The sequence below is a fragment of the Mobula hypostoma genome, chromosome 7, assembly GCF_963921235.1.
Source record: "Mobula hypostoma chromosome 7, sMobHyp1.1, whole genome shotgun sequence".
Lineage (NCBI taxonomy): Eukaryota > Metazoa > Chordata > Chondrichthyes > Myliobatiformes > Myliobatidae > Mobula > Mobula hypostoma.
This window is the reverse complement of record NC_086103.1, coordinates 20,010,225-20,035,884: the sequence shown is the minus strand read 5'-3', so window position 1 is coordinate 20,035,884 and position 25,660 is coordinate 20,010,225. Positions and strand designations below refer to the sequence as shown.

Sequence of the window (25,660 nt, the reverse complement as noted above, 5' to 3'; positions counted from 1 at the left end):
TTTGCCTCCCTTCCTGATGGGGAGTGTCCGGCGTTCACGCTGTACCTCCCCCCCCCCCCACACCGACAGCTGTGATTAGGAAATTCACCCTGAGCTGAAAAACTGCAGCTGACCGCAGGGTCACTGATCACTGTTCGTTGAATTCTGATCCACCTTCTCCAACGAAACCTAATGTTTCACGAAGACTAAGACGTGCCTAAATTTCAGCTGCACTTATTATATTTTCACCTTTATTATGAGACTTAAATATTAACAAATATCATTCCTTTTAGGCCTTACCAAGAAATATGGACACACCAAGAACTAATCTGGTAAGGAATCAATTTTTTTTTTAACTTTGCAAGGATATCTTTGTACTAAGAACTCTAATTTATGTACTAGCCTTGAGTAAAAGGTAGTTGGCCTTTATTTTCAGGCACTGCACTGTAAAATGTATGTGATAGCCTAAAGCAGGACAGACAAAATGCTAGAGGAACTCAGTAGACCAGGCAGCTTCCATGGAAAAGGGAAGAAACCAGAATAAGAAGCCCTCTTCCTTTCAAGCCCAGATAATGGATCTTGGTCTGAAACCTTGACTGTTTATTTTTCTCCATAGATGCTGCCTGGCCTTCCGAGTTCTTGCAGCATTTTGTATGAGTTACTCTGCTTTTGTAGTATCTTTAGAATCTCTTGTATTCATGACTACCCAGTTGGGAGCATAAGTATCTAGAGGCAGAGACCCAAAATAATGGGAAAAACGTAGAGGAGAGAAATATTGATATTGTTAATTGGAATTCCTTGGTTAACTGAGTGACCTATCATGGATTCATAGAATCATTGAATAATTCCAGCTCGGAAGGAGTTCATTCATCACTTCATGTCCAGATTGCTCTCCATCTGGCCCCCTGCAGCCATTACTTTGTGATCTTCTAATTTTTTCTCCACTACCTTTGTGAAGGCCTCAACCAAACTTGGTTACACACAAATGCAAGTAGTGCATTCCCGATTCCAACTATACTTTGCACAAAATAAGTTTTTTTTAATTTCTTATTTCACTCCTAAAGCTCTTCCTCTTTACTTTATATCTGTGACTTCTAGTCGTTAAACTCTCTACTAAAGGGAGTAACCTCCCTCTGTCTATTCTGGACAGACCCCTGATTACGTTGCATACTTCTATTAGATCTTATCTCAGCCACCTCTGAACAGAACAGCCTCAGCCTCTCTAATAGACCCTTATAACAGTAATTCCTCATCCCAGAAACTACTCTGATAAATATTTTTCAGGCTATCTCTAATACTTCCACATGATTTTCATAATGTTTGGTTCACAGTTTATTAAAAGCTCTTTAAAACAGAATAGAGCTTTTATCCAGTCTATAGGTCTCTAATTTTTCTCTTGATCTGATCTGATTTAAAAAGTGATAGTCCTGGGATGCTTTTCTATTATGACAATCTATTTCTCCATTACAAATGCTGAATTTCATTAATAGTGACCTGCATTTTAAAGCACCATTCAAATAGAAAAACATCCAGAAAGCATAATTAGAAAAAAACAAACAGAAATAAAACAAAATCTGCAAGTGTTGGAAAGTTGGAATAAAAATAGAATAGGTAGGACAAAGGAAATACCTGTAAAAGAATGAGACCAGGATTGCCAAGAGGATCTGTCAATGTCCACTTTGCAATAGATAAAGGGGAAATTTGGATAGTGATATTACAAAGAAATGTTAAATATTGTGAAATACAGGACTATACCTTCCAGGTCAGGCTATACAGATGGAGAGAGAATAATTAAACCAATATCACAAATGGATGACTTGCAGCAGAAATCTGATTGACAAAGGTAAACAGTGGTAAGTGTTTTAATATCAATTTACTGTTATTTTTCCCTTTAGGATATTAGATGTAGTAATCAAGTTCTTGGCAAGTTTTATGAAGGACTGAAGAAAGTCAACATGTCCAGTCACAGTCACAGTCACAGTGAACTCTATGTTGTTATGGAACGTATCCTGTCAAACTTAGAAATAGAAAAGGGAAACATGGTATGTCACATTTCTTCAGTTTATCTACTTTCAGAAACACTATTTTGAATTAACTTTTCACTAATGATACATTTTAATACCTTTTAGTCAAGGACAATAGACTGCCAGCAACCTCAAGTGGTGAAAGTGAGGTCGACAGAGTTCCTGACAAGATTCACTAACCTTTTACAAGTCATTAACAGAAACAGCCGGGGCAGAAGGCATTTAAGCCCAAAATAATATTGGATTTTGGTCAAACTGAAAACCCTTGAAAGGGTAAAGATGCCAACAAGTTAATGAGTTATTTGATTCAAATCAATACAAATGCATATAACATTTCCAAATTAATGAATGAGATTTATTGAATAATTTGCCTTTTTTAAGGACTGTGTTTCAAAAGAATGTAATAATTAAGAATTATATAGTATTTATTTATTTATTATGTCACTCTTGTGGGAGTTACTCAAATGGTAATAAGAAAATATTTTTATATTGTGTATAGTAATTGATGTTACTGTTGTCGATATTTATACCTGAGTAAATTATTTTTGCTTACTTTCTATTTTCTAAAAAAAAAATGCATGTAATTAAGAGGTTTATAATTGTTAGTTATAAGGTCTTTGGCTGCGGGAAAGGGCACCCCCCCCTTAGATTAGAGAGTAGACTAGATTTGATTCATCACCAAGAACTGACTAAAAACCAATTGCCTAGAAACTGAATGGCACTAGAGAAGATCTGTTAGATTGTCAATTTATGGTGGAGTTTTAAGAATGCTTAACACTCTATGTGCACTAGCCTCTGAAGATTCCAGGACATCTTCAAGGAGCAATGTCTCAGAAAGGCCTCACTATGGACCCCATCACCCAGGTCATGCCTTGTTCTCATTGCCACCATCAGGAAGGAGGTTCAGAAACATAAAGGCACATACTCAACAATTAAGGAACAACTTCTTCCTCTCTGCTCTCTGATATCTGAATGGACATTGAACTCTTGCACACTACCTCACTACGTTTTTATTTCTATTTTTGCTCTACTTATTAAATTTACTATTAAATGTGTATATATATTTTTGTATTTCACAGATTTTTCTCTATTATTATATATGCGATTGCAGTGCTACTGCCAAGTTAACAAATTTCACCATATATGCTGGTGACTTAAAGCTGATTCTGAAGGGAATCTTGCAGGAAAATTCAGCAGTGTACCAGGCTTAAACATAAAACATGAAACATAGAAAAGTACAGCACAGTACTGGCCATTCAGCCCATAATGTTGTACTGAACTGTATAAACCTACGTCCACGATCAATCTAACGCATTTGTCCATTTTTCCTACATCCATGTGCCAATCTAAAATGTCCAGAATTCCTCAGCTTCTACCACCACCCTGGCAGTGTGCTGCATCACCTACCACTCTCTGCGTAAATATCCTACCTCTGACATCTCCCCTAAACTTTCCTCCACTCACATTTAACTGTTCTCCTATGCATCCTATGCACTCAAAAAATTAGTATTGCCTAGAAATGACAGGTGCAAGCCACATCAGCTTTCAGGCCTGTTTTGTATAACAAAAAAGAACAATATTAATGTGGTCAAGTTTTGTGTTAACTTTGAGAGTGACAATGAATGGATTAATTGATAAGCTAATAAAAAGTTAACTACATTGCCAAGAGGAAACATGACCCCTAGAAAGAGTGTGAGATAATAACTAAATTGGTAAAGTGAGATGGCATAGAGTATGAAAGTGAACAGGAAAAAAAAACAGACATTGAAGAGATTTTGCTGTACAAAAAGGTGAGCTGAACTTAACAAAACTAAACTTAGCAAAGCTAAACATTGGCACTTTGATGATCAGACACAGAAAAAAAGATAACGGACCCCTCTCATCTTCTAAATTAAATACTGACTGAGATGTGAAACAAGTTCCTTGTGATTGCCTTTATAGCAAAAGATACACAGAACATGCTAAATGTAAGATGAACCAAGAATCTATTGAGAGAGTAAAATATATGATCCTCCTAAGCAAAATGTACAAGAGGAATTATTGGGTGTGACTTGGAGCTCAAGAGTTACAGACATTTGATTCTGTAATGGAAATAGTTAGAATAGTTTGCAATAGCTTATATTCCCTTTTAAAGTGTATTTACCTGCCTAAGACAGAAAACAACAAATGTTTATTAAACTGCTTCTTGGGGAGTACGGGTTGATCTGCAAGGAGAGGTTAAGTAGCCCATAAGACCATAAGACATAGACTCAGAATGAGGCTATTTAGCCCATCAAGTCTGCTCAGCCATTTCAATATGGCTGATCCATTTCCCTCTTAACCCCATTCTTCCACCTTCTCCCAATAACCTTTCATGCCCTGACTAATCCAGAATTTACCAATCTCCGCTTAAAGTGCACCCAGTAATCTGACCTCCACAGCCGCCTATGGCAATGAATTCCATGGGTTTACCACCCTCTGGCTAAAGAAATTTCTGCTCACTTGTATTCTAAATGGATATCCCTCAATTTTGAGGCTGTGCTTTCTGGTCCTAGGTTACCACTCCTCTTCAGCTTCACTCTACCTAGGCTTTTCAACATTCGATAGGTTTCAATGAGGTCCTCCCTCATTTTTCTAAATTCCAGTGAGTACAGGCTTAGAGCCATCAATCACTGCTCATATGGTAAGCCTTTAATTCCTGTAACTATTCTCATGAACCTTCTCTGAACCATCTTCAATGTCAGCACATCCTTTCTGAGATAAGGGGCTCAAAACTGTTCCCAATACTCCATATGAGGCCTCACCAGTGCCTTATACAGATCAGCATTACATCTTTACTTTTATAACCTAGTCCTCTTGAACGAATGCTAACATTGCATTTGTCTTCCTCATCACCAACTCAACCTGCAAATTAACCCTTGGGGAATCCTGCACAAAGACTCCCAAATCTCTTCGCATCTTAGATTTTTGTATTGTCTACACATTTAGAAAATAGTCTATGCTTTTATTTCTTCCATCATAGTGCATGACCATAGACATTCCTACACTGTATTCCAACTGCCATTTTTTTGCCCATTCTCCTGATCTGTCTAAGTCCTTCTGCAGCCTCTGCACTTCCTCAACAGTACCAGCCCCTTCACCTATCTTTGTATCGTCCGCAGACTTGGCCACAATGCCATCAATTTCATCGTCCAAATCATTGACATACAAAATATACTGAAGTGGTTCCCCAATACAGACTCCAGTGGAACACTACTAGTCACCAGTAGCTAATCAGAAAAGGATCCATTTATTCCCACTCTTTGTCTCCAGCCATTCAGACAATGCTCTATCCAAGCTAGAATTTTTCCTGTAATACCCTGGCCTCTGATCATGTTTAGCAGCCTCATGTGTGGCACCTTGTCAAAGACCTTCTGAAAATCTACGTACACAACATCCACTGATTCTTCTTTGTCTATCCTGCTTGTTATTTCTTAAAAGAATTCCAACAGGTTTGTCAGGCAAGGTTTCTTCTCAAGGAAACCATGCTGACGCTGGCCTATTTTGTCATGTATCTCCAAGTACCCCGAAACCACATTGTTAACAATAATTTCCAACATCTTCCCAAGCTTTGAGGTCAGGCTAACTGGCCTATAATTTCATTTCTTCGGCCTCTCTCCATTCTTGAAGAATGGCATGACATTTGGAGTTTTCCGGTCCTCCAGAACCATGCCAGAATCTATTGATTCTTTAAAGTATATACTCTGTCAGGTTTAGAAGGTTGAGGATAATTATTTTGAAGCATACAAAATTATTAGAGAATTGACAGTCAAGATGGTCAATGTATTTCCCCTCTATGGATAGTCAAGATCTTTGGGACTTGGTCTCAGAATGGAAGATCTTCCATTTAAGTCTGAGGTGAGAAGAAATTTATCACCAAGAAGACGAATAAACATTTTTAATTCTTCAGTTCAAGACAGATACAGATGCTCACCTGCTGGCTAGACGCAAAGTTCAATGTTCAAAGTAAATTTATTATCAAAGTGCATATATGTCATTGTGTACCGTACTACTTCAAGATTCACTTTTTTGCAGGCATTCACAATAGAATAGAGAAATACAATATAATCAATGAAAAACTAGTAACAAATGCTGACAAGCAACCTACATACAAAATAAGACAAGCTGTGCAAATAAAAAATAAATAAATCAGTAAATATCTAACATTGAGAACATGAATTGTAGAGCCCTTGAAGATGAGTTCATTGGTTGTGGAATCAGTTCAGCATTAAGGTGAGTGAAGCTATCTACACTGGTTCAGGATCCTGATGGTTGAAGGGTAATAACTGTTCCCGAACCTGGTGGTGTGGGACCTAAGACTTCTGTACCTGCTGCCCAAAGGTCCAGCAAGAAGAGGGTATGGTCAGAATGGTGGGGTCATTGATGATTGTTACTGCTTTTTCGTGGCAGCACTCCTTGCAGATGTACTCAAGTCTATGATCAACAGATTTCAGGCACTATGGCAAAGGATTGAGATCTAGCAGAAAATGTATTTGGTGTAGTAGCATAACCATGACCTTAAGGAACCAAAAAGAGATTGAATGGCACACATGTTTTACACCCATTCCAATTCTTCTTATGTTCTTCTGTCTTGTAAGACACTCTGAGTAAATAAAAATTGTCTCCTGATTGTGGGCAAATCTCATTTGAAACTGGCTTCCAAATAATGATCTCTGATGTAAAGAGAGCCTTTATCCTTCATAAATCAAGCTACCGATACAGGAGATAGGATGTCATGTTGAAATTGTATAAAACATTGCTGAGCCCTAATGTGGAGTATTGTGTGCAGTCCTGAGGCTAGAGCAAAAGAAAAACTCAACAGCTTCTCTGGAGGCAATGGGATGGCTAATGTTTCCTGCTGAGACACTGTGTTAGCACTGAAGCAGACATATTCTGTTTGGTGTTTGCCCTGGACATGAAGACTAGATCATTGTTAGCATATTTTCAATCAAGACTTTGCTTCTCATTCCATTCACAGAATGAAAATCTGACTCGTTATCAAAGAACAAGCAATTCACTTCATCGTTCTAAAATTCTGAGGTTGGAAACGGAATTGGAATTGGTTTATTATTGTCACATGTACTCAATGTTACAGTAAACATAAATTAAAAACAACAACAAATGCAGATACTGGAAACCTAAAATAAAGACTGTTCTTGCAGATCAATGTATTACACAGTACATTGAGGGAGTATAAGGTAAAATAATAACAGAACACAGAATAAAGTGTGACAGCTTCAGGGGAAGTGCAAGTGCAGGTAGACAATAAAGTGCAAGATCATAAAAAGGTAAATTGTGACGTCAAGACTCCATCTTATTTTACTAGGGAACCACTCAACCAGTCATTCAATCAACCATGATGGAATGGTAGAGCAGATGATGGGCTGAATGGCTTAATTCTGCTCCTATGCCTTATGATCTTATAACAGTGGGTAAGAAAGTGCCTTTGTGCTTGGTGGTATGTACTTTCAGGCATTTCTATCTTCCGCCTAATGGGAGATGGAAGAAGAGAGAATGACCTGAGTGGGTGGGGTCTTTGATTCTGCTGTATTCTTTACTGAAGCAGCAAGAGAATAGACAGCGTCCCCACAGGGGAAGATGGTTTCTGCGATGTGCTGATTTTACAGTCATGGGAAGAGCAGTTTCTGTACAACGCCTGATAGGATTTGTTCTATAGTACATAGAATGCATAAAAATTAGAAAGGGTTACCAGGAACATGCCAAATTTCCTTAGCGTCCTGAGGAAGTTCAAGCATTTGGTGAGCTTTCTTGGCTGTACTATTTATGTGACTGAATGAGGATTCATATGTTCGCTGCCAGGAATTTGAAGCTCTCAACCCTCTCGACCTTTGCACCATTGATGTAGACAGGAGCATTTGTACCGCCTCAATGATCGGCTCTTTTGTTTTGCTGATGGTGAGGGGAAAATTGTTTTCAGGACGCCATGTCACTAAGCTCTCTATCTCATTCCAGTACTCTGATAACTCATCATTATTTCAGTTATGGCCTGCTATGGTGGTATCATCTGCAAACTTGTAGATGGAGTTAAAGCAGAATCTGGCCACACAGTCATGACTGTCCAGGGAGTAGAGTAGGGGGTTCAGAACACAACGTGAGGAGCACCAGAGTTGACAATAATCATGGCGGAAGTGATGCTGCCTATCCTTACTGTTGGACAGGAAATCAAGGATCCATTTGCAGAAAGAAGCATAGAATCCAGGTTTAGGAGTTTGGAGATGAGTTTGTTTGGAATTGTAGTACTGAAGGCAGAACTGTTAATGTACAATAGTCCAAGAAATTTGCTTTTACTATCCAGATAAACCAGAGATGAATGTAGGGGCAGGATGATGGTGTCCATCTCCCTTGGTGGTTGGCAAATTGCAGTGGGTTGAGATTATCTGGGAGGCTGAAGTTAGTGTCTGCCATAGCTAGCCTCTTGAAGCACTTCATGGTGGTGGATGTTATATCCATTGTGCGGTAATCATTAATGCACCTTGTTTTTCTTAGCCACTGGGATGATAATAATCTTCTTAAAGTACATGGGAACCTCAGATTCAAGCAGGAAAAGATTGAAATTATATGCGAGTACCCCACTAGCTGATCTGTACAGAATGTACACACACAGCCAGGGGCATCATCTGGTCTAGATGCTTTCCATGGATTGACCCTCGGGAAACCATAGAAACCATAGAAAAACTAAAACACAGAAACAGGCCTTTTGGCCCTTTTTGGCTGTGCCGAACCATTTTCTGCCTAGTCCCACTGACCTGCACACGGACCATATCTCTCCATACACCTCCCATCCATGTATCTGTCCAATTTATTCATTAAATGTTACAAAAGAACCCGCATTTACCACCTCGTCTGGCAGCTCATTCCACACGCCCACCACTCTCTGTGTGAAGACGCCTCCCCTAATGTTCCCTTTAAACTTTTCCCCCCTCACCCTTAACCCATGTCCTCTGGTTTTCTTCTCCCCTTGCCTCAGTAGAAAAAGCCTGCTTGCATTCACTCTATCAATACCCATCATAATTTTATATACCTCTATCAAATCTCTCCTCATTCTTCTACACTCCAGGGAATAAAGTCCTAACCTATTCAACCTTTCTCTGTAACTGAGTTTCTCAAGTCCCGGCAACATCCTTGTAAACCTTCTCTGCACTCTTTCAACTTTATTAATATCCTTCCTGTAATTTGGTGACCAAAACTAACACAATACTCCAGATTCGGCCTCACCAATGCCTTATACAAACTGATCATAACATTCCAGCTCTTATACTCAATACTTCGATTAATAAAGGTCAATGTACCAAAAGCTCTCTTTATGATCCTATCTACCTGTGATGCCACTTTTAGGGAATTTTGTATCTGTATTCCCAGATCCCTCTGTTCTACTGCACTCCTCAGTGCCTTACCATTTACCCTGTATGTTCTACCTTGGTTTTTCCTTCCAAAGTGCAATACCTCACACTTGTCTGTATTAAACTCCATCTGCCACTTTACAGTCCATTTTTCCAGCTGGTCCAAATCCCTCTGCAAACTTTGAAAACCTTCCTCACTGTCCACTACACCTCCAATCTTTGTATCATCAGCAAATTTGCTGATCCAGTTTACCATATTATCATCCAGATCATTGATATAGACGACAAATAACAATGGACCCAGTACTGATCCCTGTGGCACACTACTAGTCACAGGCCTCCACTCTGAGAAGCAATCCTCTACAACCACTCTTTGGCTTCTTCCATTGAGCCAATGTCTAATCCAATTTACCACCTCTCTATGTCTACGTAGCAACTGAATTTTCCTAACTAACCTCCCATGCGGGACCTTGTCAAAAGCCTTACTGAAGTCCATGTAGACAACATCCACTGCCTTCCCTTCATCCACTTTCCTGATAACCTCCTCGAAAAACTCCAATAGATTGGTCAAACATGACCTACCACGCACAAAGCCATGTTGACTCTCCCGAATAAGTCCCTGTCTATCCAAATGCTTGTAGATTCTGTCTCTTAGTACTCCCTCCAATAACTTACCCACTACCGATGTCAAATTTATCAACTTATAATTTCCCGGATTACTTTTCGATCCTTTTTTAAACAACGGAACAACATGAGCCATTCTCCAATCCTCCGGCACCTCACCTGTAGACACCGACATTTTAAATATATCTGCCAAGGCCCCTGCAATTTCAACACTAGTCTCCTTCAAGGTCCGAGGGAATACCCTGTCGGGTCCTGGGGATTTATCCACTTTAATTTGCCTCAAGATAGCAGGCACCTCCTCCTTTTCAATCTGTACAGTTTCCATGATCTCACTACTTGTTTCCCTTAATTCCATAGACTTCATCAGTTTCCTCAGTAAATAGAAATGCAAAAAACCCATTTAAGATCTCCCCCATTTCTTTTGGTTCCACACATAGCCGACCACTCTGAACTTCAAGAGGACCAATTTTATCCCTTACAATCCTTTTACTCTTAATATACCTGTAAAAGCTCTTTGGATTATCCTTCACTTTGACTGCAAAGGCAACCTCATGTCTTCTTTTAGCCCTCCTGATTTCCTTCTTAAGTATTTTCTTGCACTTTTTATACTCCTCTAGCACCTATTTACTCCCTGTTTCCTATACATGTCATACAACTCTCTCTTCTTCTTTATCAGAGTTGCAATATCCTTTGAGAACCAAGGTTGCTTATTCCTATTCACTTTTCCTTTAATTCTAACAGGAACATACAAGCTCTGCACTCTCAAAATTTCTCCTTTGAAGGCTTTCCACTTACCGATCACATCCTTGCCAGAGAACAACCTGTCCCAATCCATGCTTTTTAGATCCTTTTTTATTTCTTCAAATTTGGCCTTCTTCCAGTTTAGAACCTCAACCCTAGGACCAGATCTATCTTTATCCATGATCAAGTTGAAACTAATGGTGTTATGATCACTGGAACCAAAGTGCCCCCCCACACATTCTTCCGTCACTTGTCCTAACTCGTTTCCTAATAGGAGATCTAATATTGCATCTCCTCTAGTTGGTACCTCTATATATTGACTTAGAAAACTTCCCTGGACACATTTTACAAACTCTAACCCATCTAGACCCCTAACAGTATGGGAGTCCCAATCAATATCTGGAAAATTAAAATGCCCTACCACCACAATTTTATGTTTCCTGCAGTTGCCTGCTATCTCTCTGCACATTTGCTCCTCCAATTCTCGCTGACTATTGGGTGGTCTATAATACAACCCCATTAATGTGGCCATACCTTTCCTGTTTCTCAGCTCCACCCATAAGGACTCAGTAGACAAGCCCTCTAATCTGTCCTGCCTGAGCACTGCTGTAACATTTTCCCCGACAAACAATGCTACCCCCCTCCCCACCTTTTATTCCTTTGCCCCTATCACATCTGAAACATCGGAACCCTGGAATATTAAGCTGCCAGTCCTGCCCCTCCTGTAGCCAAGTTTCACTAATTGCCTTAACGTCAAAATTCCACGTGCCAATCCATGCCCTCAACTCGTCTGCCTTCCCCCCAATACTCCTAGCATTAAAATATATACACCTCAGAAGATTTTTACCACCACTCCCAACCTTTCTATTTGCGGCTTTGCTTGAATTTTTAACATCATTTATTTTCACCCCAGCGCACTGTCAGCTCTGACACTCTGGTTCCCATCCCCCTGCAAATCTAGTTTAAAGCCTCCCCAATAGCACTAACAAACCTCCCTGAAAGGATATTGGTCCTACCCGTCTCTCTTGTACAGGTCCCACCTGCCCCAGAAGAGGTCCCAATTATCCCGAAATCTGTAACCCTGCCCCCTACACCAGTTCCTCAGCCACTTGTTCATCCTCCAGAGCATCCTATTCTTACCCTTACTGGCACGTAGCACAGGTAGCAATCCTGAGATTACCACCCTCGAGGTCCTGCTTTTCAACTTCCTACAAAGCTCTCTATACTCACTCTCCAGGACCTCCTCACTCTTCCTTGCTATGTCATTGGTACCGATGTGCACCACGACATCTGGCTGATCACCCTCCCACTTCAGAATGTCATGCAATCGATCAGAGACATCCTTGACCCTAGCACCTGGGAGGCAACAAACCATCCTGGATTCTCTGTCATGGCCACAGAACCTCCTATCTCTGCCTCTGACTATCGAGTCCCCTATCACTACCACTCTCCTCTTTTTCCACCCTCCCTTCTGCACTGCAGAGCCAGACTCAGTGCCAGAGATCCGGCTGCTGCAGCTTGTCCCAGGTTAGTCATCCCCCCGCCAACCGTATCCAATGCAGTATACTTGTTGTTGAGGGGAATGGCCACAGGGGAACCCTGCTCTTCCTGCCCTTTCCTCTTCCCTCGCCTGACAGTGACCCAATTTCCTGTCCTCTGCTCCTTTGGCGTAACTACTTCCCTGTAGCTACTATCTATAATATATTCTCCCGAATGACCCGGAGGTCATCCAGCTCCTGCTCCAGTTTCCTAAACAACAGGAATTCTGCAGATGCTGGAAATTCAAGCAACACACATCAAAGTTGCTGGTGAACGCAGCAGGCCAGGCAGCATCTGTAGGTAGAGGTGCAGTCGACGTTTCAGGCCGAGACCCTTCGTCAGGACTAACTGAAGGAAGAGTGAGTAAGGGATTTTAAAGTTGGAGGGGGAGGGGGAGATCCAAAATGATGGGAGAAGACAGGAGGGGGAGGGATAGAGCCAAGAGCTGGACAGGTGATAGGCAAAAGGGGATACGAGAGGATCATGGGACAGGAGGTCCGGGAAGAAAGACAAGGGGGGGGGACCCAGAGAATGGGCAAGAGGTATATTCAGAGGGACAGAGGGAGAAAAAGGAGAGTGAGAGAAAGAATGTGTGCATAAAAATAAGTAACAGATGGGATACGAGGGGGAGGTGGGGCCTTAGCGGAAGTTAGAGAAGTCGATGTTCATGCCATCAGGTTCAGGCTACCCAGACGGAATATAAGGTGTTGTTCCTCCAACCTGAGTGTGACTTCATCTTTACAGTAGAGGAGGAGCCCGCCAATAAGGGGGGTGCTGTTGTAGTCTGGCGTACTGACCTCTACCTTGCCGAGGCACAGCGACAACTCGCGGATACCTCCTCTTATTTGCCCCTCGATCGTGACCCCACTAAGGAGCACCAGGCCATTGTCTCCCACACCATCACCGACTTTATCCGCTCAGGGGATCTCCCATCCACTGCTACCAAACTTATAGTTCCCACACCCCGCACTTCCCGTTTCTACCTCCCACCCAAGATCCACAAACCTGCCTGTCCTGGCCGACCTATTGTCTCAGCTTGCTCCTGCCCCACCGAACTCGTTTCTGCATACCTCGACATGGTTTTATCCCCCCTTGTTCAATCCCTTCCTACCTATGTTCGTGACACTTCTCACGCTCTTAAACTTTTCGATGATTTTAAGTTCCTGGCCCCCACCGCTTTATTTTCACCATGGATGTCCAGTCCCTGTATACTTCCATCCCCCATCAGGATGGTCTCAAAGCTCTACGCTTCTTTTTGGATTCCAGACCTAATCAGTTCCCCTCTACCACCACTCTGCTCCGTCTAGCAGAATTAGTCCTTACTCTTAATAATTTCTCCTTTGGCTCCTCCCACTTCCTCCAAACTCAAGGTGTAGCTATGGGCACCCATATGGGTCCAAGCTATGCCTGCCTTTTTGTTGGGTTTGTGGAACAATCTATGTTCCGTGCCTATTCTGGTATCTGTCCCCCACTTTTCCTTCGCTACATCGACGACTGCATTGGCGCTGCTTCCTGCACGCATGCAGAACTCGTTGACTTTATTAACTTTGCCTCCAACTTTCACCCTGCCCTCAAGTTTACCTGGTCCATTTCCGACACCTCCCTCCCCTTTCTAGATCTTTCTGTCTCTGTCTCTGGAGACAGCTTATCCACTGATGTCTACTATAAGCCTACTGACTCTCACAGCTATCTGGACTATTCCCCTTCTCACCCTGTCTCTTGCAAAAATGCCATCCCCTTCTCGCAATTCCTCCGTCTCCGCCGCATCTGCTCTCAGGATGAGGCTTTTCATTCTAGGACGAGGGAGATGTCTTCCTTTTTTAAAGAAAGGGGCTTCCCTTCCTCCACTATCAACTCTGCTCTTAAACGCATCTTCCCCATTTCACGCACATCTGCTCTCACTCCATCCTTCCGCCACCCCACTAGGAATAGGGTTCCCCTGGTCCTCACCTACCACCCCACCAGCCTCCGGGTCCAACATATTATTCTCCGTAACTTCCGCCACCTCCAACGGGATCCCACCACTGAGCACATCTTTCCCTCCCCGCCTCTCTCTGCATTCCGCAGGGATCGCTCCCTACGCAACTCCCTTGTCCATTCGTCCCTCCCATCCCTCCCCACTGATCTCCCTCCTGGCACTTATCCGTGTAAGCGGAACAAGTGCTACACATGCCCTTACACTTTCTCCCTTTCCACCATTCAGGGCCCCAAACAGTCCTTCCAGGTGAGGCAACACTTCACCTGTGAGTCGACTGGGGTGATATACTGCATCCGGTGCTCCCGATGTGGCCTTTTATATATTGGCGAGACCCGACGCAGACTGGGAGACCGCTTTGCTGAACATCTACGCTCTGTCCACCAGAGAAAGTAGGATCTCCCAGTGGCCACACATTTTAATTCCACATCCCATTCCCATTCTGACATGTCTATCCACGGCCTCCTCTACTGTCAAGATGAAGCCACACTCAGGTTGGAGGAACAACACCTTATATTCCGTCTGGTTAGCCTCCAACCTGATGGCATGAACATCGACTTCTCTAACTTCTGCTAAGGCCCCACCTCCCCCTCGTACCCCATCTGTTACTTATTTTTATGCACACATTCTTTCTCTCACTCTCCTTTTTCTCCCTCTGTCCCTCTGAATATACCTCTTGCCCATTCTCTGGGTCCCCCCCCCCTCGTCTTTCTTCCCGGACCTCCTGTCCCATGATCCTCTCGTATCCTCTTTTGCCTATCACCTGTCCAGCTCTTGGCTCTATCCCTCCCCCTCCTGTCTTCTCCTATCATTTTGGATCTCCCCCTTCCCCTCCAACTTTCAAATCCCTTACTCACTCTTCCTTCAGTTAGTCCTGACGAAGGGTCTCGGCCTGAAACGTCGACTGCACCTCTTCCTACAGATGCTGCCTGGCCTGCTGCGTTCACCAGCAACTTTGATGTGTGTTGCTCCAGTTTCCTAACGGGGTTTGTCAGGAGCTGCAGCTGGATGCACTTCTTGCAGGTGTCGTCGTCAGGGACACCGGAGGGCTCCCTGATTCCCACATCCTGCAAGAGGAGCATTTCAACATCCTGCCTGGCATTCTCTCTACTCTAAACAATCTGGAAGGGAAGGCTGACCTTATATTGTAATGTGACTCTAGGTTCAAGTGTACTGGAGGTGTCAGTTGTTAGCTGTTACTTCCTTCTGTTCAAAATGTGTTAAGCTCATCGGGAAGTGATGTACTGTTATTGGCGATGCTGTCTGATTTTGTTTTGCAGCCCACTGTAGCATGCAATCTTTGCCACAACTGATGGCTGGTCTAGGACTTGACTTTGGACTACAACTATCTCCTGACATCTCTGAAAGAGCTTTATGAAGGTCATATCTTAATTTCTTGTAAAGACCAGGGTTACCTGATTTGAATGCTGCAGTTCTAGACTTCAAGTAGGGAGTTGTTCTCCCAGTTCATCCATAGTTTCCAGTTTGGCTTTCTAAGATTTCATCTGATGTTCTGTGCAACGATACAGTAATTATCTCACCATTCCAATGGTAATACAGAAATCTCCAGCTCCTACTGTGAATCGAACTTGTCCATAAGTGATCAAGCATTATTCAGTTTAATCAAATCTAACCAGACCCATCTACAAAAGAAAGGCAGTTACAATATTATTGATTTCATATTATTAGGGTGTCAATAATTACTCAAAAGTTATTATATTTTTGATGTATAATCACTTCTGTGTTATGAAGAAATGGATTTGTAAACATTAAGACTTGGCAATTACAGTTTAGAATTGTCTGATTAAATTGTTTCACTGAATTTTGTGAGGGCTGTCAGAAATGTGATCTTGCAAGCTAGACCTTATGCTTACTTGGCAAACTGAGTGACCAGATGGAGAAACTTAAATGTCTAACTGAGTGCAACCAGTGATTTAAGGTTTGATGCATCAAGCTGTGCTGATTAGGCAATGCTATAATCTAATGCTGCTGTGTTGACAATGTTGTTTCTTCTGGTTATTATGTCCAGTTCTGGTCACCTCATTTTAGGAAAGATGTGGAAACTGTAGAAAGGGTGCAAAAGAGGTTTACCAGGATGCTACCTGGATTAATGAGCATGTCTTATAAGGATAGATTGAGAGAGCTAGATCTTTTAGTTTTGGAGTGGAGGATAAAAGCTGAGTCGGTAGAGGGATATAAAATGAGAAGAGGCATTGACAGAATGGACAGTCAGCATCATTTTCTCAGGGTAGAAAGGGATAATATTAGAGGGCATAGTTTTAAGGAGTTTGGAGGAAATGGTAATACAGAAATGTATTGGTGGATGTCAGAGGTAAGTTTTTTACATGGGGAGTAGCGGATACATGGAATGTGTGGTAATAGAGGCAGATATTGTATATTAGAGACATTTAAGAGACTCTTAGAAAGGCATATGGATGTCAGAAAACTGGAAGATTATATAGGAGAGAAAGGTCTGATTGTTGTTGGAGTAGGTTATAAGGTCAGCACAACTTAGTGGGCTGAAGAGCCTATACAGCACTGTTCTATGTTAAAGAAGTAAAACACATATTGGGGGCTGATTGCTTTGTGGAGCACATGTTCATTCTGCAGAAATCACCCCAAGCTTTTGTTTACCAATTCTCCATCCAACTCCCATATTAACCTACCAGCCTACATTGTTACAAAAAAGGCCCAATGCCTGCATGAAGAACAACAACTCATCTTCCATCTGAGCATCTAAGCATGTCGAAGTTTTCTGAACTGAACACAGAATTCTCCAACTTCTCCAAACGCAATGTACTTTGTCTGTTTGTATCGGAGCAGGCCATTTATGTTTTAAGCCATCCGCCTGTGATTATGGTTCAGTTTTTCTCCCTATTCCAGTCATGTTCCGCAGCCCTGCTATTAACTACAGATTATTTTTTATCACCCTCTAGCTGCCCCCATTAATCTTTTTGACTGGTAGAACCCTACAACTCATGCCCTGGGAAAGCCTGCCCTTATCCTATCACACATCTTTCTTTTGTTCTATCTATCCACCTTGCCCCTTCTCTGAAACTGAAAGCTACCTGTAAATCTGAAAGCTATCAGTAAAGGGGCTTCAATCAGAAACTTTAAATCTGATTCTACCTCCACAGGTTCTGCTTAACCTGTTTCGTTGTTTCCAGTAGTTTTAATTTTAATTTAATTCCAAATTTCAACATCTGTAGTATTTTTAATCTTATTTCTAATTATTTTATCCATTGCTTGAAACTGATCCTGAGAAGATTTAGCGATTAGCTTTATTTGTCAGACACATTGATCCATTGAAACATACAATGAAATGAGTCATTTGCATTAAAGGTCAACATAGTCTGAGGATGTATTGGGGGCAGCCTGCGAGTGTTGCCAACATACAGCATATGCCTACAAATTAGTAACCCTGACTAACCCATGTATTTTTGGAGGAAATCAGAGCACTTAGAGGAAACTCACATGGTCTTGGGGATAGCATACAAACTCCAAATGCTGTGATGATGATTGAAGAGGACTAGCAAAAAATTGTGAACATGTAGCAGAGCTGAGATGAAGTTGAATACAAATGGGCGGCCACTAGATGCTACTTGACTAGCTAAGTTCCTCCAGCATTTTGTGCGTGTTGCTCTAAAAATATTAATATTCAGTTTAGAAATGGTAAGTAAAACAACTTTCCTCTGAGTGGAATTAAAATTGATTTGGATAGCAAATGTACCCATCCCCACAAAATGGCTATTCACCAGTGCATTAAAAATACTTCAAGGCACCTTCTCAAACAACAGGAATTCTGCAGATGCCGGAAATTCAAGCAACACACATAAAAGTTGCTGGTGAATGCAGCAGGCCAGACAGCATCTCTAGGAAGAGGTGCAGTCGATGTTTCAGGCCGAGACCCTTCGTCAGGACTAACTGAAGGAAGAGTGAGTAAGGGATTTGAAAGTTGGAGGGGGAGGGGGAGATCCAAAATGATAGGAGAAGACAGGAGGGGGAGGGATGGAGCCAAGAGATGGACAGGTGATTGGCAAAAGGGGATACGAGAGGATCATGGGACAGGAGGTCCGGAAAGAAAGACAAGGGGGAGGGGGACCCAGAGGATAGGCAAGGGCGACAGAGGGAGAAAAAGGAGAGTGAGAGAAAGAATGTGTGTATAAAAATAAGTAACAGATGGGGTACGAGGGGGAGGTGGGGCATTAGCAGAAGTTAGAGAAGTCGATGTTCATGCCATCAGGTTGGAGGCTACCCAGACGGAATATAAGGTGTTGTTCCTCCAACCTGAGTGTGGCTTCATCTTTACAGTAGAGGAGGCCGTGGATAGACATGTCAGAATGGGAATGGGATGTGGAATTAAAATGTGTGGCCACTGGGAGATCCTGCTTTCTCTGGCGGACAGAGCGTAGGTGTTCAGCAAAGCGGTCTCCCAGTCCGCGTAAGGTCCTATTTACCTTGCCTGATGGAGAATATAATAATACTATTACAATGTCAAGGAGACAGTTTGGCAGTAGCGGCGTCGCAGGAGTTGTCAGTCTGCGTTGAACTCGACATAAGATGCCTTTGGGGCCCAGGCTCTGCACTTTTCCTCAGGGTTTACTCCTGAAGCCTCCGCCATGAGTGAATGTGGCTGCAAGGCAGCAGAGGTTGGAGATCCAAACAACACACACACAGTATGCAGGAGGAACTCAGCAGGCTAGGCAGCACCTGTGGAAAAGAGTACAGTTGACGTTTCAGGCCGAGACCCTTCTTCAGGACGTTCCCTTCTCCTAGATGAGCTGACACCCATAGATGAACAGTTTGTTCTCCATATTGGATTGCCCTGGCTTGCGTATTGACTTGTGTATAACAGCTAGGATGACCCATGAATGACCCCAACCAACAGAGGCCTCTGGGAGACAAATCAAGAGCATTGCAAATTTTACTTGTCCAAACACCTTGTGCCTCAACATAAATGCAAAGCAAAGCAACAGAAGAAAGGGAAACAATTTCTGTTTTAGAGAGAACTATTCTAAATCCATTGGTGATGTGGTGGAGATAGGTCTCTACCAAAGGAGGTGTAAGGTTCTCCTTTCTTCCATTAACCTACTGGTCAACCTTGGGCAAGGTGTAGCACCTACTTAGCCCCCAAATCATGGTCACGTAAAGCCATGGAAGCAGGTAGTGGATGGTCATGCAAGCAACTGGTACGTATCACGAGTCCTGATTATGTGACCACTGATGCCAGCAGACAATCTCTGAAGAGCATTGATAAAGGCTGGGGTCACCCGTCTTGCAAAGATGCTACCCAGAAGAAGACAATGGCAAACTACTTCTGTAGAAAAATTTGCCAAGAACAATCATAGTCACGGAACCATGATCACCCAAGTCATATGACACGGCCTATAGTGAATGAATGAATCACTACAAATCCCATCTAAATTGCCAGATATTTGTTCCTCAGAGTTGTGAGTGATTGGCAACAAGTATAGTTACACTGGAAATTCCTCTGTAATCAGGAACAGGAGAGCGCAATAAAATTAATTTCTTCCTACAGCTATGCACACCTAATATTGTTACTTACCTTCCTTTTCTCCTCTTACAAGAAATTGTCACGGGCAATTACCATGAGGCAATCCAAAATCACAGCTCAAGTTTGAGAAGTAGACACAGAAAACTTATCAAGTGGTGACAAGTTTTGTATAATTGAACACATCTCTGGCATATGAGAACAGTTGTCTTGAAAGCTAACTGAAGTTGGGAGGAATGGATTGGCCTGACCAAGGTTTTGAACAAGAAGTATTAGATTTAAGATTACTGCATAGAACATTCATTTTGTTAGCCAGTCTTCCCATAAACATGGTCTTCAACAGAGAGTTTTTTTTTGGGGGGACTAGCCAAGATGACATTGTTTGTTTAGTGAGCCCGTCTTCGTTAGGGGATTGGAGATGGAGAGGGTCAGTGACTTTACATTCCTTGGCATTACTATATCAGAGGATCTGTTCTGAGACCAGCATACACAGTACTGTGCAAAAGTCTTTGGCACATTATAGCCAGGGTGCCTCAGTTTTTGCACAGTATTGAAGTAATTTTATGTATTGCACTGTACTCCTGCTGCAAAAAAAAAACAAATTTCATGACATACAGTATGTGAGTGATGATAAACTCGATTCTGATATGTCACTATTATGGGCTGAGAGTGGGAAAGGGGAAAGGAGAGAGGGAATCATGGTTGGGAAAAGGGAAAGTAGTGTCTGCACCCTCACCACACCCAGCTATTGGCACTCCTTCCCTGCCACCTGTCCCACACCTCTCCTGTGCAACTCCTCCCTCATCATGCCCAACACCCTTTGCTCCCGCCAGATTTACAAACTCGCTCTCCACACCACCATCGACATGTACAGTTCTGTGCAAAAGGCTTAGACACCTTATCTATATATGCACCTCAGACTTTTGCACAGTACTGTAATTGCCACCATAAAGAAGGCACAATAGTACATCTACTTTCTGAGAAATTTGTGTAGATTTGGTAGGTCATCTAACATTTTGACAAACATCTATAGATGCACAACGGAGTGTATCCTGTTTGATTGCATCATAGTCTGATGTGGAAACACCAGTGTCCAGGAATGGAAGAAACAACAAAAAATCTTGGATACAGCCCAGATTATTACAGGCAAAGCCTTCCCCATTATTGAGCACATCTACAAGGAGTGTTGCCACAAAAATGCAGCATCCATGATCAAGAACCTCATTATCCAGGCCATGCTGTCTTCCCATGACTACTATCAGTCAGGTGGTGCAGGAGCAACAGATCTCACACCACCAGGTTCAGGAACAACTATTACACTACAACCATCAAGTTATTGAACCAGCATGGATAACTTCACACTCCTCAATGCTTGTAATAATCCACAACCTATTAGCTCACTTTCAAGAACTCTACAAATTATGTTCCCAGTATTAATTTTTCATATTTATTATTTGCATAGTTTGTCCACTTTTGCACATTGGATGTTTGTCAGTCTGTATTATAGTTTTTATAAATTCTTTTATATTCCTGTAAATGCTTGCAAGAGAGGAAATCCTAAGGTAGTATATGGTGATAAAACGTACTTCAGGAATAAATTTACTTTGAAATTTGAAACTTACTTTGAAAGTTGAAGTTAAAATGACTGTGAGTGAATTTGAAAAAAATGTCGATGTAATTTTTAAACGCAAGCTCTTTGCAAATGCCCATCTCACAGTGTTGTTGAACCAACTTGTAACAATGAAGTTGCAAATATTGTAATGAGCATTGAACATTGAAGGCTGCAGCCATAGAAACTACAAAGATGGAAATGAAGAAAAGTACACGTATTGAAAACACCGTGCAATTGATCAGATACACACAGCTCATCGCTGATTTCAAACACCCTTCTAAGAAGATCTTTGGTGGGTTGTCGTAAATGTAAACAACAGAAAATAAGCAGATGCTGGAAATCCAAACAACACACACAAAATTCTGGAGGAACTCAGTAGGCCAGGCAGCATCTATGGAAAAGAGTGCAATCGACATTTCAGGCCGAGATGGCTTGAAAGTTTGAGAGTTTTTGGTAATGGCCACACCCCCCGCCTTTAACCATTCCCCATCCCCTTTTCACTCTCTCACCTTATCTCCTTGCCTACCCATCGCCTCCCTCTGTTGCTCTTCCCCCTTTTCTTTCTTCCATGACCTTCTGTTCTATTAGATTGCCCTTTCTCCAGGCCTGTCTCTCTCTCACCAATCAACCTCACCACTCAGCTCCCCTTCCCTTCCCTCCCGGTTTCACCTATCGCCTTGTGTTTCTCCCTCTCCACCTCCCACCTTCTAACTCTGACTCCTCATCTTTTTTTTCTCCAGTCCTGCTGAAGAATCTCGGCCCGAAATGTCGACTGTTCTCCTTTCCATAGCTGCTGCCTGGCCTGCTGAGTTCCTCCAGCACTTTGTGTGTGTTGCTATCATAAGCATACTTGGCTAGTGATGAGGGTGCATACAAGTGAGGTCTCCGTCGGTCAGGATCGACCAGTGATGTTGTGTCCTCGCTCCCTACATACACAAGCCTGGGCAGTACAATATGGAGAGCCCATTTTGCAAGCTCCCTCTCTCTATGCATCTGATGAACCCAAATGAACAGCAGAGACCAATACAATTTGCCACCAGCAGCATCACAGGAGTTGTCAGTCAGTGTGAACTCAAATTTAGGATCGCCTTAGGGACTCCAACTCCAGGTTTTTCCCTCAGGATTTACTCCCTAAGCTTTCCCCATGAGTGCGTATAGCCCGCAAGGCACAGGAGGTTTGAGATCAGAATTTTCCTTCTCTTAGGTAAGCTGCCAACTAAGGCTGAGGAGCTCCATCTGCCTGAAGTGACTGGTTTTAAGCCATCAGTAATCTGCCTTTGCTCCTCCTGTCAGTAGAAATGGTTCTGCTGGGCTTCGTAGCCAAGCCGCACATGAAGGCCGGGAGTTGAACTTGGCTTTCAGAGCTATTTGAGGCGCACGCCATCACATACAAAAATCCGTCACTAAATGCGTGTAGCACTCTGCAGGGGTGGGGATAGGGGCAGGTATGTAAGGGCATTTAGTCACATGGGTGACAGAAAAATGGAGTGATATATAGCAGGGAAGAGTTAGTTTGATCTTAGAGTAGATTAAAGGGTCAACACAATATCATGGGCCGAACAGCCTGTACTGTGCTGTAGTGTTCTATGTTCAAAGTTCAAAATAAATGTATTATCAAATTATGTATATATTGCCATATATTACTCTGAGATTCATTTTCTTGCAGGCATTCACAACAGAACAAAGAGGGGAATGACTTAAGGGGTACTCTGCGCTGGCTGCCCATTTTCCCTTCCTTCACCTGATAGTCACTCAGTTACCTGCCTCCTGCAAACTAAGGGTGACGACCTCTCTGTAACTCCTATCTATCATTTCCTCAGTCTCCCATATGAGCCAAAGGCCATTGGTTATGTATGTATGATTCTGGGATTAGTTTGCCTGGAGTGCATCATGCTGGTCGGTGAGCTTTTAGAGGTTTATACAGTAGTGAGTGGCATAGAGAAAACGAATGGTCAGTCTTTTTCCCACGACTGGGGACTCCAAAACTGGAGGGAATGGATTTCAGGTGGGGCGATTTAAAGGGGAGCTGAGGAGCTCCATTCTTGGACACAGAGCGTGGGGTGGGTGTATGGAACAAGCTGCCGGCAGGGATGAGTTAGACTGACAGGTTTGCTTATCACGCTGTGACTCTAAATATAGGGAAAAGATGAGCAATGGGGAATGTTATTGTGGTGCCAAACAGCATGGTTGTCAGTAGCACTACACTTCTATATACAGCTCTTTCATGTAGATATCTTGTAACAAACTAATAGTCAATCAACATCAACAGTCTGTATATTTGTCTGAATACTTTTCTAGATGCGCCTCAACCTGTTAACTGTGTCATACAATGTGAACGATGCAGGAGTGGCACAATAATCGTTATGAACTGGACTTACTGGCAAACAGCTGCAAGTGTTTGGTCTCTAAATATTCCTGAAGGCTTAATCACAAAATACATAACCTGCTTTTTAAAAGTTACTATCAAAGCAATTTGTTTTGTTTTCCATCACCCCAGTGGCACTAGCACATGTTTACCACTTAATTAGGATTGGTTTTATTTATGGTATCATAACAGTTAGAGTGATGCTATTACAGTTCGGGGTGTTAGAGTTTGGAGTTCAATTCTGACGCTCTCTTTAAGAAGTTTGTACGTCCTTCCTGTGAACGTGTGGGTTTCATAGATAGCTAGATATACTTTATTAATCCCGAGGGAAATTTGGTTTTGTTACAGCCGCACCAACCAAGAATAGAGCGTAAACATAACAATACAAAACCACAAACAATCAAACAACAAAATGCAAACTATGCCAGATGGAAAATCAGTCCAGGACCAGTCTATTGGCTCAGGGTGTCTGACCCTCACGGGCGGAGCTGCACGTTCGATGGCCACAGGCAGGAACGACCCCTCGTGCCGCCAAGTGTTGTATCACGGTGGAATGCGGCCGAAGTCCAACAGTAAAAGTTCAATATCTAATCTACAAACACGTTCCTCGATCGTAATATGACCCAGATTGCACCATCCGTTGTTAACCAGATCAGTAAGCACCCAACTCCTTTACGCTTACCGCTCTCAGTGCACTTCCGGTCAGCCAGAACGGTATTACCCACCGAACTCCTCTTCTCCAAAAGTCTCTGTTGTCTTGACCTGGTCCTCTTTCCTCGGCTTTGTGATCCCCCTCTGCATCCTCTGTGTGTTTTCCTCCGGATTTCAGCAGGGGTGTCCATCGCTCTGCTCGTTAAACCAGCTGGCATTAGCTCGTCCCTGGAATACACAATGCGACCTTGCTTCTGTCCTGTGTGTTCCTCCCTCAGTTCAAAAGATATATGGGTTAGTAGGGTGATTAGTCATTGTAAATTGTCCTGTGATAAGGCTAGGGTTAAATAGTTGGCTGCTGGGTGGTGCAACTTGTTGGGCCAGACCAGATTGTTCCATGCTGTATCTCTAATTAAACAAATAAAACAAGATAAGCAATTTCCAGATACACCAGGAACTTTGTGCAAACAACGGGAATCTTGTTCTATACATTTCTTCACTGTGGTTACTAAATGAAAATATTAAAGTCCAGCTCAATTTTTTCCTTAACTCAAGTCCACAAATAAAGGCTTCGAGCTATGTCCACTGACAGAATCTTGAAATGATTTCCTTTCCTTAAAGGAGTACATTAGTGACCCAGAGGTTATTTTAATTAGGCACACAGAGTGCTGGTGGAACTCAGCAGATCATGCGGCATCGATAGAGAGGAACAAACCATCAGTGTTTTGGGCCAACGTCTTTCATCAGGACTGGAAAGAATGGGGTAGAGGACAAAATAAGAAGGTAGCATGAAATGAAGCAGTACAAGATGGAAGATAATAGGTGCAACCAAGGGAGGGGGAAGGTGGACTGCTGGGGGAGGTAGGATGAAGCAAGAAGCTGTGAGTTGATAGGTGGAGAGATAAAGTGCTGAAGAAGAAGGAATCTGATAGGATGGAGAAGCTGGAAGTGACATGTGTTTTATTACAGAAGAGCAGAAGGAATTAATAGAAAAGTGGGCTAATCGACTGCTCATGCCTATTCACACAACTCATAAAATCATGGGTGATCCATTCCCTCAGCATCAATTTGTCTCTTGACTTCCTTAATATCCAAAATATTGACATCTGCCTTCAGCAGTCATAGAGTATAACCCTCTACATCAGAGGTTCCCAACCTGGGGTCCATGGCGTACAAAAGGTTGGGACAGCTGCTCTACATCCTTCTTGGGTAGAGAATTCCAAAGATTTACCACTCTCTGGTGAAATGTCCTCTTGCTT

General features: G+C 42.5%; 2 long non-coding RNA genes across 4 annotated transcripts in view; one reads left to right on the top strand and one right to left on the bottom strand.

Moving 5' to 3' along the window:
- LOC134349178 (uncharacterized) overlaps positions 1 to 24,694 on the bottom strand; it is a 104,988-nt gene extending 80,294 nt beyond the window's left edge. For both annotated transcript variants that reach the window (XR_010018604.1, XR_010018601.1), the window contains exon 1: positions 24,433 to 24,694. This is a non-coding gene — a long non-coding RNA (uncharacterized LOC134349178). The remainder of the gene's footprint in view (positions 1 to 24,432) is intronic.
- Positions 114 to 8,793, top strand: LOC134349177 (uncharacterized). Of its 2 annotated transcripts, XR_010018600.1 has the most exons (4): positions 114 to 311; positions 1,875 to 2,021; positions 2,109 to 2,276; positions 7,000 to 8,793. It is a non-coding gene; the product is annotated as an uncharacterized LOC134349177 (long non-coding RNA). The 2 variants fall into 2 exon arrangements; XR_010018599.1 differs by lacking the exon at positions 7,000 to 8,793 and having other exon boundaries at positions 2,109 to 6,973.
- Positions 24,695 to 25,660: the final 966 nt, after the last annotated feature.